At 43.2% G+C, this 15,675-nt stretch overlaps 1 protein-coding gene across 4 annotated transcripts in view; it reads right to left on the bottom strand.

Moving 5' to 3' along the window:
- Nucleotides 1-15,675, bottom strand: part of AUTS2 (activator of transcription and developmental regulator AUTS2) — a 1,111,391-nt gene that overhangs the window by 323,999 nt on the left and 771,717 nt on the right. The window lies entirely within an intron of this gene.

Here is a 15,675-nt window from a genome sequence, read left to right as displayed (position 1 = left end):
TCGCCTCGAGAGGCAACCAGTGACAGCTGAAGGCTGTGGCATGGCACTTGCCCATGTCCCCAAGGACTGGTGTGCAGGGGGAAGAAGGAGTGGGGCGCCTGGAAAAGAACTACCGCTGTCCGTGCCCAGCCCCCACCCCTACCGATCCTAACAGCGGTATGTCCCTGGGAATGGTTATTTCTATCAAAGTGTTAAGCTTTCTGCTTTCCAACAGTCCAGTTCTAATTTCAAGGTCCACTTAATTCTGCATCAAGTAATTACTGATATACCCAGAAGCACCTTGTCTCCAGAGTTAAGCATATGGTGAAGAACTGAGACCTACTGGTATCCATTATGGAAGCAGCACGGATGCCAAGCCGATTAAAAATGCTCAGGCTCCCCACACAACATGCCGGGTGAGTGACAGCTCCTCGACAAGGCCGGTCGCAGAGTCTGCCAAAACAGTCTCTGCTGCACTGGGGCCCACATGGTGCGCTGAGAAAACAGTTCCATTTCTGGTATTAAATTCCCATACTGACCCGAGGACTTTGCCGTGAGCTCAGCAGGAGCGCACCATCCAATTTACAGCTCCGCTCTCCGGAGCCTCGAGTGCCAGCCCCTGGCAGAGACGGATGATGGTCAACCCCTCCAGCTCATAAATTATGCAAAGGCAATAAATGCACTCAGCAAACAGCGCCTAACGCTTGCCTAGCCTGGCTCCTGACACACTCTGTAAAAAGCCAGAAGTTCGACACATACAAGAGGTCTATTCCACTCATAAAGGGGGTTTGTTGACAACCCCAGACGGAACGCGAGCCACAGTCCTAAGGAGTCTTTCTGCTTCGCTGGCAGCCGTTTATGGGCCGGCTTTATGAAAAGGAGAGGCTGTTTTATAGAGTCAGTGCGGGCAGAATTCATGGGCTCAGATTCACATTTAATACACTGTACGGCTTTTACACCCCAGGTTCAGTACATTGTGGATTTGGGGCCAAATGATTCCTGGTCTCGAAAGGTTAAAAGAAGAAGTGTCTGCTCCCCAATCCCTAGATACCCACTCCAATTTACAAGAGTTCACGCCGAGCCACCTCCTGATTCAGGTGTATGTTCTGCATGAGGCTGGAAAATGGGAAAGGCATGTCGAATGCAGAAACAGAGTCCCCGCTGATTTGACCATTTTAAGCATTTTGACACCAGGGTCCCGCATTGGTTTATTAGCAAACAGGTTGCACGCTAACAACCAGCTTGAGGTGACAGAGTACTCCCCATGACTAGACTTCAAAGCCCTTTGTGAAAAGCTGGAAATATTTTCCTCCATTTTAAAAGCAAGAAATGAAAAGGAACAAGGGGGCCTTCCCCCCCAGATGGGAGAGAATTCTTGGTCACTGAGCCTTCAGACACACATGTGAGCCAAACCCGCACAGACAAAAGAGGGAGACAGGAGCATGAAATCCAAGCCACATGCCTCAAAGGCAGAACTCAGAAAGGGCCTAGTGCCTGAGCACAGCACTTCCGGTGACTGGAACCCAACCCCACTCAACTTCACCATCTGTTCCCTCTGGTTTCACAAATTAGAAGTGAGCCTTCTGGGGGCAACTCTCCCTTTTGCACTAAGTCCCACCCTTTAAACACTTCAACCCACCCACGCACCCACCCACCCAGTATTTTCTCCTTTTACAAATTAATGCATATTTTATTGAACAGAATTTAAAAATCACCCACGAACCTGCTGCCCATAGGTAAACAGCTAATACGTCTGTAGAATTCTTTCCAGTCTTTCCTCCATCCTTCACATACACATTTGAAGAAATGAAAATGAATTCCTACTACTTGTACCCTTCTTTGTTTTCATATAATGTGTCAAATATTTTGTTCAATGAGTCAAATTTACCCTGTCACATCACTTTTTTTTTTTTTTTTTTTTTAAAGGCTGCGCTGCGGGGCAGCTGGATGGCTCCGTCGGTTAAGCATCTGACTCTTGATTTCGGCTCAGGTGGTGATCTCGCAGTTTGTGCGATCGAGCCCCATGCTGACTGCACAGAGCCCGCTTGGGATTCTCTCTCCCTCTCTCTCTGTCTCTCCCCGCCCCCATAAATAAATAAATAAACCTAAAAATAAGTATATGTGTGTGTGTGTGTGTGTGTGTGTGTGTGTGTGTTATTATTAGATTTAAGGGATATGAAATTACTCTACTGAATTGCTATAAAAGTTTCCAAATGCTTATTCTCAGCTGCCACGCCGATCCCCCAGTAGACGGTTAACCAAGAACTCAGGGCGTGGCCTGGGTGTGCGCCCACACTTGGAGTAGCACTATCTTAACACACCCCTGGTTGTTGCCACACTCAGGCACAACTGGTCACACCCTCAGGATTTATCATCTTTGCGCTTTTCAGTTCCCTCCACCTGGAATTCTGGTTCTCCAAGTTCCTACCTAAAAATATTTCATGTGTCTTTGTAAATTAATTCTGGTTCTCCAAGTTTCTACCTAAAAATGTTTAATTTGCCTTTGCAAACCCAGTTCCCTTAGAATCTTCTAATATGAATTAGGAATTCTTAGAATTACAGTACTCTTCTTAGAATTAATTGTTCTGTCTCCATCTCTTACAAAATTATATTTTCACTGTTTGCCACAAGACACATCCGTACTACAGAGTTAGCTCTGAGTAGGTAAGAGATAGTGTCTTGGGACATGAAAGGTGCTCACATTGATAAGTTCACCTCATTCTTCTTTAGAATTCTTCAAACAGTGGCTGATTCCAGGTTACATAAGAAACTATGATTTTGAAAAAACAAGTAATTCCAAAGAAAGAAGGTACAGGAAATAATGACTAACTCCACTGCTTAATTCAGCGGGGTGTATGTTTGAGCACAGGGGGCAGTGTTAAAATCATTAGCAGAGCCTAGAGTTGGGGCCAAGAAGGAAGTACCTTCCATTAAAAGGCCCAGACAAGACACGATTATGATTTTGTTGTACTTCCTCAAAAGCAAACATTTCTCATTTCCATTTGGGAATCTCAATATCTGTGTTTTAAGACGCTGATCCAAATCGAAATAAGTCAAGGTCTGCGACATCTCTCCGCCTCATTCGGAATGAAGGAACAAGATGGAATTCTAGGTACCTCGTGATGGAATGCATTCTTAAGCAGAAAGTGGCAATCATTGAATATATCACATACAATGACATTGAGGAGGGCATTGCTCTCTATTCTGCTCAATGGACCTTGCTGGAACAGTTATTTCGTATCTCAAATCCATTTATCATTGCCACCAAAGATGTCAGGGCTGAACACCATCACTGAACAAAGTTATTTTATTCTTCTTTCTGCCTAAAGGAAATAAGAGGAAAATGAGGGAGAACCCCAACTTGTAAACTACGGCATCTAACATCAAGTACAATTTAACTTTGCTGGTGACAAAACAAATCGATTTCCCTTTGGGGCAGGCGGTTTATCTAAGACTGTAAAGACATCCCTCACCTAAAAGCAATTTCAGAAGAAGCCACCTAGAGAAAACATGACACTTACTTTTTATTTAAAGAAGTAAACTAGCAGCACAGTGACTAGAAACATGCCCACCATCATCTTCCCATCCCTGCAATTCCTGGTACATGCAAAAACACGTAGTCATTCTGTGCCGCGTACGGCAACTCTGATGTTGTCTGTCTTCCGTCACCTCACAAAGCCCTCGTTTCACAATGTTTACACTGCTCTCCTATCGACTTTGGGCTTTAAGTGAAATTTAAAGCTATTGGGGACCTTGAAATAAAAAAGAATATTTTCATCCTGAAAATGGTTTACGGTATTCTTACTGATTGTAAAACGATGCCACTGGCCCTCTTCCTTTCCGCCTCAACAACAACTATACCCAATCAAATAAAATAGCTCTACAAAAGCGAAAGCATAATTGAAAGATTTGTTTGCCAAACAGTAACTTCAAAGATGAGAATAAAGCTTCTGACAGTCACAAAAAGAGCACATTAGAAAATAATGTAAGGTCTACCCATCTTTAACTGTGCAGGAGGTAGAGAGGAGAGGAAATCTTCAGAAGCTTCTGGAATTCTGTACTGGTGACCTGTTATTCCTATGGGGAGTTCTCAGAACCTGGCATTTTTGCAAGTTCTCAGCTTGAATGGGCCAGGACTCAAACGGCCAACGTGATCTGAGGGGGCTAGCGGAACACTTCTGATCCCCCTCCAGGGTCTCTCAGATGATCACACATGTTCATTCAACAAATACTTTTAAAGTGCCTATGGTGTTCTAGGTTCATTCCGACCACTCACTAGAAGGACAAATACACAGCCAGAAATCAAGCTGTCCAAATCTGAAGTTCTAAAGGTCATGACTTAATATTCAACATGGTTTTTTTTTTTTTTTTTTTTTTCCTTTTTGGTCCTTTTTGTCACTTTCAAATCCAGGTATATTTCATAAAACAATCTGTATGTTGTAAATTTCCAGCTAGCTCACTAAAATATTGTTGGGCTTTTGGATGTGGAAGAAGTGGGTATTTCACAAATCTTTGGAGTTCAGCATTTTTTTCCCCTTTAAGAAGAAAGGAAGTCACACTTTGCCAAGTATAAACATACATAAACCCCAACGATGAAATTTACTTAAAGCCCAGAGCCCACAAGCCTCAGTGGTTGCCAACATGAGAAAAATGAGTTTCTTGTCCAAAGGTAAAACTGACAGTCTAGGGCCGGGTGATTTGTAAACGATCTCTTTTAAGCTTAAGCAACAGATCCTTTGCCTCTTTGCCATTGATTTACTGATTCTAAGTCATCAATAGCATTAATCCGTACCTGCCTGGGGACCTATTACAAATGACTTTGAAGATGGTGTGAAGTAAGAGTTTATTACGAGACCACGGTATTATTACCAGGGAGACCTTCTCAGCTACGTTCGCTGGCAGTATTATATTTGTGACCCCCTGTGCAATCTTCCCTTTCCAGATCACAGCTGCTTGTTCCTTTGGGTGGGGCCTGAGCCCCCTGGGTTTGCTACAACTAAACCTTGGTTCTTTTCAGAGTCCTGTGTGAGCTAATAAAACCCCAATTTGCTGATGAGTAAAAAGGAAAAGCATGTTACGGGTTAAAATAATACAAGAGTCTATTTTTTCCGCTGTGTTGTGATCCATAGAAATCACCCTGAGCCTTTTCCCTTTCTTCTCTGCCTGGGAAGCCAATTGCTTTGATTGCAGTGATATGAGCTAGCTAAAATGACTTGCCCTTGCTTGTGAGGCAAATGGAACATGCTAATAGAACTTATCGCATTACCCGATGCAAAAGTGCCATAGCTCATTACTTTAAGATAAAAGGATATCATTGCAGACGGCAAGCAGAATTGACTTTCTGAGGCCCGGCTTGATGATGATTTAATCAACTGCTCTCTTTCACTTCTCATCTCTGCGCCTGTCGGTTTCACAGGTGCCGTTAAATGAGACACTCAGAAAGTGAGCGGAGGGAAAGAAATTGCTGTCATTACTTTTCAAGAAAGGAGGTATGCAAATTTTCGACAGAAAGATTGCGTTCATAATGGGCCTGGTAAAATACAAGGATCATGCTTGACAGGTGAGGGCAAGCCATTCGTATGTCCTTAAAGCGGAGCAGCGGTCCTCCTTTAGAAATGTGCTCGCTGAGAGAAACTACAAATGAGAGAGCAGGCGGGGCCGGGGCCCAGGCGGGGTAGAACCGCACAGGGTTGGCCCAGCTGGTATGGGTTCTAGAAAGGGGGAGGGAGCTTGCAGTCTTGAGGAAGCCAAAGCCAGATGAGCAGATAACAAAGCCCGGAAGCTCTTCGTCTGAACCAAAATGGCAACCAGCTCTTGCAAAGCACATCCTATTCTCTTTCACACATGGCCACGGGGCCAGTTTGCCTGGATTCAAGTCTTGGCTCTACCACTTACACTCTGTAGGACCTTAGGCAAGTAACTTAACCTTTCTGTGCCTCAGTTTCATTTTCTATCAAATGGGGCTATTGGCAGTACTAACTCCCACGGTGAAGAGCATTTGCCTTCATAAATATACAATAATGAAATATTATATATATATATATGTCTATATACATGTATATGTATATCTCTCTCTATATCATTAAAAGGCATAGAACAGTGCCTGATCCATAGAAAGCACTCAACAGATGTCAAAAATCATGCATGCATTCATTCTTCAACAAAGACGGAGTAGTTTCAACAGAACACAATCCTTCACTGATTTTATGTATAGAAGTCTTGCTCCCCTGTCAGAGAGCGAGCTCCTCAGAGCACTCTGGTTGTCCCTGGAATCATCACAGGGCCTAGTGCAGTCTTAAGGACCCTAAAAGATGCTAATACCGATTTGATGATTTGTGGATCCCCCTCCCTCCCTCCTTTTATTTATTGTACGGGTCCGATACTGCACATAGAGCACAAACCCTTAGAGGAATCTCCTCGTGGCGTAGGAAATCCGTCTCGAGTTGGGATCGCCGGGTGCCCTAGCGTGGGGAAGGAACAGACAGTCTGGCCTGAACCACCTTCAGGAAGGCACAATGGATCTGAATAGATTAAATGATCAGGGTAGTACGAACAGAGATGTTTTTTCATCCACTTCGCTTTCAATAGGTAATTGTTCTATTTTCTCCAACACTCAAAGTAAAAGCATCTTTCTTAAAGTGCCTGTGCCTCCGAGTTCTTTTTCCCCAGGTGATGAAAGTGCTGCAAACCATTCTTCCTTCCGGCCCCCAAGGTTGGGAGGCACTGCATGTGAGGCACTGCTTCCCATGCTAAGTGGCACCTACACGATTCAATTTCTGGCCAAAGGGACAGCGTCCACCTCAGGCAAAGGGAGCCGGAGAAGAGTAGTTCTTAGCTGTCTCTTTTGGGGAAGGCTTCCTGAAGATGAAGTGCATTTCACATCTTAGCTCTGCAGCATGGCTCCCGCATGGTAGGGATTCTCCATGGGAACTCTCTTAGAGCACCTTTCCCCCTAGAAGAGCCAGCCTACAGCCCACCGCTCATTAAAAGAGAACGTTCTGACAACGGCCCTGGGAGGGAAGTGTTACGGCCCCTCCATTTTCAAGAGGAGAAGTTAAGGCTTCCGGTGGCACAGGCAGTACTTGAACCCAGTTCCGTCCTCCAAAGTTCATGTTCCCAACAAGTACGACCTAGCGCTGCTCGCTCTCCCACGCTCTATACAAAGACACTCCTTGAAAAACATCTTTCGGATCAACGGCTGGGCTGTGGGTGGAGGCGGGCCGAACGGAAGAGGCTGTAATAACCCTAAGCGGCAGTGACTGCAGCAGGTGGCCACATTTCTGCCCCACTGCAGACAGCTCTCCCTAAAGACGAGGGCCTGGTACAGCACCAGGCTCAGGGAAGGGCGCCAGGTTCAAGTTCCGATCCCCCCAACTCAGCAACCACGTGGTCTGGGGAAAGACACTAAACATCTTCGAGCCTACCTTTCTTGTTTTTTACCCTGTCAATGGAAATGATACATACTCCACAGAATTTTTGTTAGGATTCAATGAATTCAAACATTTGAAAGCAGCCAGAGAGAAATACTAATAGTTTTACCTTTTCTGTCTACTTCATGAAAGAAATGCTATGTCATACACAGAAATAAGATGGCAATAGTTGTTTACCTGTTGGATTTAATTTCTATTTTTTACATTTATTTTTGACAGAGTGAGAGAGAGAGAGAGAGAGAGAGAGAACACGTGTGCAGGCTGGGGCTCAAACTTGCGATCCGTGAGATCATAACCTGAGCTGAAGTCGGACGTTTAACCAACTGAGCCACCCAGGTGCCACAGATTTAATTTCTTTATAATTTTACTGCCAGACAGGAGATCATATTCTGCAAGAAATCACGCTTGTGAGGTGTTTGAAGACTCACTACTCTATTACACAGAAAGAGAGACAACAACCCAAACAGACAAGCAAACAGAAACTATCATTCCCTCTCAAAGTAGAATAGCAAATGGTTTTATTTCATTGATAAAATACAGGCATGTCTGGGGAGATATTGCAGGCTTGGGTCCACACCACTGCAATAAAATGAATATCGAAATAAAGTGAGTCAAATGAAATTTTTGGTTTCCCAGTGCATATAAAAGTTACATTTACACTACCCTGTAGTCTATTACATGTGCAATAGTACTATGTCCAAAAAAACCCCAACATACACACCCTTAGTTAATAAATACTTTATTGCTAAAAAATGTTGGCCATCATCTGAGCTTTCAGTCACTTATAATCTTCTTGCTGGTGGAGGGCATCACCTTGGTGTTGATGGCTGCTGACTGATCAGGGTGGTGGCTGTGGCCATTTCTTATAAGACGATAATGAAGTTGGCCCCATCAACAGACTCTTCCTATCACGAACAAATGATTTCTCTGTAGCACGTGACGCTGTTTGACAGCATTTCAATCACAGAAGAACTTGGTTTAAAACTGGAGTCAATCCTCTCAAACCCTGTGGCTGCTTAATTGATTACTTTTGAGGGATATTCTACGTTCTTTGTGGTCATTTCAACAATCTTCGGAGAGTCTTCACCAGGGGTAGATCCCATCTCAAGACACCACTTTCTTTGCTCATCTGGAAGGAGCGACTCCTCTTCCATTCAAGTCTGATCACGAGGCTGCAGCGTGAAGTCCCATTTGCGGGCCCCACTTCTGATCCCAGTTCGCCCACTGTTCTCACCACACGTGCAGCTACTTCCTCCCGAAGTCTTGAACCCCTCAACGCCATCCACGAGGGCTGGATCATCTTCTTCCAAACTCCCATTAGGGTTGATATTTTGGCTTCTTCCTATAAATCACGAATATCTCTATTGCCACGGAGAATGGTGAATCCTATCCAGAGAGGTTTCAATTTACTTTGTCCAGATCCAACAGAGAAAACACTACCTAGGGCAGCTACAGCCTTACAGAATGTATTGCTTAAATAGTAGGACTTGAAGTCGAAATGGCTCCTTGATTCATAGGCTGTAGAACGGATGCTGTGTTAGCAGGCATGGAAATAACATTAATCTCATCGTACATCTCCATCAGAGCTCTTGCGTGACCAGGTGCATTGTCAACGAGCAGTCCTATTTTGAAGGGAATCTGATTTTCTGAGCAGTAGGTCTCAACAGTGGGCTTAAAATATTCAGTAAACCATCTGTAAACCGATGTGCTGTCATCTATCCTTTGTTGTTCCATTTATAGAGCACGGGCAGAGTAGATTCAGCAAAATTCTTAAGGGTCCTAAGATTTTTATAATGGTAAATGAACACTGGCTTCAACATAAAGTCACCAGCTGTGTTAGCCACTAACCAGAGAGTTGGCCTGTCCTTTGAAGCTTTGAAGTCAGGCACTGACATCTCCTGTCTAGCTACGCAACTCCTCTCAACGGCATCTTAGAAGGCTGCTCCATCTACATTCAAAGTCTATCATTTGGTGTAGCCACCTTCATTAATGATCTCAGCTAGAGGTTCTGGATGATTTGCTGCTGCTTGTGACTCAGCATTTGCTGCTGCACCTTGAAAGTTTATGTTATGGAGCCAGCCTCTCCTTAAACCTCGTGACTGACCTCTGCTAGCTTTAAACTTTTCTTCTGCAGTTTCCTTACCTCTCCCAGCCTTCGCAGAATTGAAGAGAGCTAGGAGCTTGCTCTAGATTGGGCTCTGTCTTAAGGAGATGTTGTGGTCGGTTTGATCTTCTCTCCAGACCATTCAAACTTTCTCTGTCAGCTATCATTCATGTGTTCCTTAGAAGAGCACTTTCAACTTCCTTCAAGAACTTTTCCTTTGCGTTTACAACCTGGCTAACTGTTTAGTGCAAGGGTTTTGGCCTATCTTGGCTTTAGACATGCGTTTTCCTGAAGCTTAATCATCTGTAGCTCTTTATTTAAAGTGAGAGATTTGTAACTCTTCCGGAAGCATCTAGAGGCCACTGTAGGGATATTAATTGGCCTAATTTCAAAATCACTGTGTCTCAGAGAGTAGGAAGGCCCAAGGAGAGGGAGAGAGATGGGGGAAAGGCCAGTTAGTGGAGGAGTCAGAACACACACAACCTTCATCTATCAAGTTTGCCGTCTGATTGTTTGTGGCACCCCAAAACAATCACAATAGTGACACCAAAGATCACTGATTACAGATCGCCATTACAAATGTAATACTAATGGGAGCACCTAGCTGGCTTGGTCAGAAGAGTGTGCAACTCTTGATTTCAGGGTCGTGAGTTCAAGCCCCAAGCTGGGTGTGGAGATTACCTAAATAAATGAACTTTAAAAAAAAAGCCCAAATATAAAAATAAAGAAAATGTTTGAAATGCCGTGAGAAAAACCAAAATATGACAGATAAATGAAGTGAGCCAATGGCACTGGAAAAATGGCACTGAAAGACGTGCTCCATTTAGGGTTGCCGCAAACCTTCAATATATGTAAAACACCGTATCTGTGAAACACAATAAAGAGAAGTGCAATAAAATGAAGTATGGTTCATTTTTACCAACAAGGAAATACACTTTAGGATTCAATTTTCTAAGTGTTCCTTTAGGTTCCCGATGCACATTCTTTTGGGTGGATATGGTCTGGATTTATTCCAGGAATAGGAGCCAGTAACCTGTGTATAGGGACTAAAGTAAAATGGATAGATTTAAGAGCTGGGAGTCTACACCTGTAGGTTATGCAGAGTGCTGTAACGACTTACAGGCTTCGTCATTAGTGAGATGTTCATTCAAATTCAAACTGGCCAAATAAATAGACAGATAGGATGGATATCGAAAATAACAGGTGATGATGGGTACAACTCGGAAGCCAGCCATTTTGGAATCTGTCTAGAGATTCTGACCAATCAGGATTAGGAGCTACGTGAATAGCCTTTGCACAGAATTTACATATATGCAAGGCCTACCTAAGGATTGATCTAATAAAACCAACCAAGAGAGTAACCTTGGGAAGAGATAAAACTTCTTAGAGCATTAAGGCTGGTAACTGTATACACAGGGAGTAGTTGAGAGAATATGACTAAAATGCCTGGCACTTAGGAGTCACACTCAGCAAACAGTCCAACGGACTACTACTCCGCTCGGAAATGCCTGTTCTCTCTCCCACATATATGGGAGCTTCCTCTGACTTCACTGGCCAGAGGTCCACTGCTGATTTCCAGCATCTTCAACACTGTGGTCAGAGTTTGCTTATATTCTGTTCTTCCTAAATCTGACACCTAAAAGGCGCTCAAGGAACATATGTGAAAGAATGAATTCATAAATTATGTTAGCAAACAATCTGAAGGAAGGTGTCATGGGAACTGTTTAATTGAGGAGTCAAGAAATAAATGGGGATGGAGGTCGCCTGGGTGGCTCAGTGGGTTAAGCCTCCGACTTTGACTCAGGTCATGATCTCACAGTTTGTGGGTTTGAACCCTGCATCGGGCTCTGTGTTGACAGCTCAGAGCCTGGAGCCTGCTTCAGATTCTGTGCTTCCCTCTCTCTCTCTCTTTCTCTCTCTGCCCTTCCCCCGCTTGTTCTCTCTTTCTCTTTCAAAAATAAATAAACATAAAAAAAAAAGAAATATACAGGGGTGATGGAAAGAACACTAAGGTGTTTGGAAGCGTGGGTGTCTGAGTGTGTGTACAAGAAAGACATGGAAATAATTTCAAGGTAAAAGAAAATCTGAAGAAAGTAACAGCACACATTTGAAGAAATCCAATTTTAAGGTTATTCCTTTAAGAAAATCAGGAAAATCGGGGCACCTGGGTGGCTCAGTCAGTTAGGCGTCCAACTTTGGCTCAGGTCATGATCTCCAGGTTCGTGGGTTCGAGCCCCGCATCACGCTCTGTGCTGACAGCTCAGAGCCTGGAGCGTGCTTCAGATTCTAAGTCTCCCTCTCTCTCTGCCCCTCCCCTGCTTGTGCTCTGAATCTTTCTCTCTCTCTCAAAAATAAATAAACACTTAAAAAGTTTTCTTTTTAAAATAAAAAAAGAAAGAAAATCAGGAAAATCAAAATCCTAAGGTATTTCCTTTTACATTTGGCTCACTTCAAGCCAAGTGAAGCAACTGGAATTGAACAGGAAAAGGGAGAGCGGTGCTCTCATGCTGACAGACATAATGGCCACATTGTCAACTTCCCACCCATCAGACTTTGTGTTCTGTTTGTTTAAAATGCAAGACAGTGAAAAGCGTAGCTAATGGGTTAGAAATATGGCTGGAGACAGAGTGATTTACAAATGTAAGAGGGTGGTTCGGGAAGATCCAAAGACATGGTGGGCCGTCATTCTACAGGATCCAAAAACTGATTTCGCTTTCTTTTCCTATCACTTTCGCCCCTCTTAGAATCCATCATGTTCGTAATGGGCATTTTAAATTAAATTGTACCTAAAAACAGTCTTTATTTTAGGATGGCTTGAAAACCTAGTCTTACAAATCATAAACAAGGAAGGGTAGGATTACTATAAATTGTCTGCAAGAAAATACAAATCGCCAAGATAAAAACACCCACTGGTCTGCCAGTCTCAAGTTTCCTGTTTTGACATACTATATGCAGTAATTTGGTACCCACAATCTCTTATTAGAAGATGAATGTGCTATTTTTCTGAATGCTGCAATTACAATAATTGAATTTAAAATGGGGATTGAGTTTCTCTATTTGGAGGAAAAGAATAATTGTGTATTTCTGATTAAAATCAAGGGGACTGAAGAGAGGTTGTACAAATTCCAGCTTCAGTCTCCCTGAGTGACTCCTTATGAGGCCAGAGAAAAGAAACATTCAAAAGCAGAGAAATGGACCAGCACCTCAGCAGTAGGCACTGTCTTTGGCCTCATTTGCTTTGTCTCCTGGCCTTCCGTCATGATGCCCTTGTGACAGAGGCAATCAGGGCACCACGCCATTGTTACATTTTAAATGGCAGCCATGCTGGAGTTTCCCACTGTGTCAAAAATTAAGAGTTAAAATGCAAGAAAAACAAACATCTCTTGGTGCTGAAAACCCCTGACCCCTTTCAGACTGCCAACATTTTGGAGTAGTTTTTATTTCTTCTTTGTAGGCCCTCTCCTCTGGGCGGGGGAAATATAATGGCAGAAAGAGTAGGGTGAGAAGGAAACTAATGTTATTTTCCAGAGGCCTCAGCTTCTTTTGTTTCTACCAAAAAATTACATAAAAATCCACCTTTAAGGTGCAGATGTAAGAAAGGAAAAGGGGACCGAGAAAGAAGAGGGCTCTCTTGCCCTACCAATGCCTTTTTATTTTATTTTTTGATGGTACCATTCAGTCTCCTGAAATCCCCATCGGTCCAAATGTGAAGGGGAAATAGAGTCTTACAAGTCCTCATAAATATTCCTTAAAATATAGTTTCCTAAGAAAAGAGAACATTTGTTTCTAGCACAAAATGACCCAGGGGTTGTCCCTTTATGCCGTTTCTTTCTTTCTTTCTTTTTTTTTAAAGTGGCTTTAATGGCTTTATTGAGCTCTAATGTACAGGAATAAACTAGCCATATTTAAAAGGCACTATAGGATACATTTGTACACATGTACACACCCATGAAACCATCACCGCAATCAAGACAGTGAACACATCCACAGCCCTCAGAAGTCTCCTCGTGCTCCTTTGTTAATCCTGCTCTCCCCTCTCTGCCCATACCGCTCTCCCCCCAACTGATCTGCTTTCTGTCACTACAGATTAGTTTGTATATTTTCTAGAGTTTTATATAAATGGAATCATACAGTATGTGCTCTTTCTGCCTGGTTTCTATCATTCACTGCTTACTATTTGGACTCGTAATTAAAAGGGAGCCTCCTAACTCCAGAGCAGAAAGCAGCCCGTAGAGGCTGCCATGGCCAGGGTTTACTGTCATCCCCCAGGAACAGGACCGATTACTGGGTCTTACTTTATTCTTACGCTTTATTATGTACTTCAGTAATCAATAAGCATTTCTATGGCAGCGGGTTTATTTTACTCTATAAATCCAAGGAGGAGAGAATGATATTAAGACATCAGTATGGATGGGCTCTGCTGCTCTGTAACACTATGAGGAGAATGCGAGCAACAGATTTAAATCTAAGAAGGTTACAGAGCAGTCACAGCCCCTGGCTGGATGGCAGGAATCGTAAAAGACTCAGGCAAGATCTACAGCGATGCACTGTGAGCCAATGGGACTCTCCGAGCAAAAAAACCCAAACTGAATAGGCATGCTGGTCGTCTACCCAGAAAAGAATTATAAGCACTGGCTTGAGTGGAATGCGAAGAGCCCCTCTCAAAAATCCAAACTATTTCTTAACAGAGGAAATAAAAAGGTAGCGAGCCAATGTTGATTGCAGGTTGACTGTGTAGAACGCTCACTCAGGTTTAGGAACGAGGCTGTTCCACAGTCACTTGGCAGTCCCGGGAGTCTCTTAATTCTCTCCCCGGCAACTCTTGGCCCCAGGGCTCTGCGGGAATGATCACCGGAGCATCTCTTTCTCTAGCTAGCCCTCGGAGACTCATTCTTCCTTCGAAAAGCAGAGAGGTCAGTTCATGGGAGAGGAAATAGAAATGGCTAATAAACATGAAAAAAAGTGCTCAACTTCAGTAATCATCAAAGAAATGCAGATTAAAAAGGTACGCGATGTTGGCGTGGTTGTGGTGAGGCAGACACTCGTCCACTTCTGGAGCAACGTCTCTTTCCTACCGGGAAGATGATTCTGTGATACGCATCAAGAACCTCAACGTTTTTCGTACTAGTTAGCTCAGCTCTTCTCTGCCATATATTTATCCAAAATGGAGCAAAAATGTCTATAGAAATTTGTTTACAAATTTTGTCAGGCAGTTAAGAAACAACCCAGAAGTACCTTATATGGCCAATGTCAGCACATAGGAAAAGCAAGGAAATATGCTATGATGCACTTGATATACATTGCCTTCTTTAACACTGTAACACCTCCCCCCACCCTCCCCACACCCGACTGTGTAGGTTTTAGAATTCCAATTTTACAGTGAGAAGGTGAGAATTGAAGAATTAAGTAAGTTGCCAAGAGTCACATACTTGTAAGAAGCTCCAGGCACTTGAACCAAGGTATTTCTAAATCTCTGTCCAATACAGTCCAAAACAGGCTTCATGAACGTAAATATCCCCAAACTGGGGACCAGATCTGTGCATCAGCATCATGCTCACCCATAAAAATAAGGTTCCTAAGGAATGTCGTTAAAATGGAAAACTGATCTGGGGCGCCTGGGTGGCTCAGTCGGTTGAGCGTCCGACTTCGGCTCAGGTCATGATCTCACAGTCTGTGGGTTCGAGCCCCGCATCAGGCTCTGTGCTGACAGCTCAGAGCCTGGAGCCTGTTTCAGATTCTGTGTCTCCCTCTTTCTCTGACCCTCCCCTGTTCATGCTCTCTCTCTGTCTCAAAAATAAATAAATGTTAAAAAAAAAAATGGAAAACTGATCTTGGTCATAGGGAAGTTAAAATAAAATCCTTAAAGTCCTCTTGGGTGAATTACATATCCTCTTTCAGGTTCAATGTCTCCTTCTGATCAATGAAATAGGGATAATAGTAGTCACCTCTCCAGATGGAAGGAAATAATCCACGGAAGTGCTACTTTTATTGTAACTACTACAATTAAAGAAGCAAGACCCATTTACTGACATATACAACATGACTTTGAAATTGCTAAGCACATATACAGAAAGGGAAAAAAGATGCACCGAATGTTAACAGCGTCTATGTCTGAGTGATAAAGACTTTGAGTATTTTTGTTTTCATATTAAATTTTTGGTA

Source organism: Panthera leo, chromosome E3, assembly GCF_018350215.1.
Source record: "Panthera leo isolate Ple1 chromosome E3, P.leo_Ple1_pat1.1, whole genome shotgun sequence".
NCBI classification, from domain to species: Eukaryota; Metazoa; Chordata; class Mammalia; order Carnivora; family Felidae; genus Panthera; species Panthera leo.
This window is presented reverse-complemented; position numbering and strand designations above follow the sequence as displayed.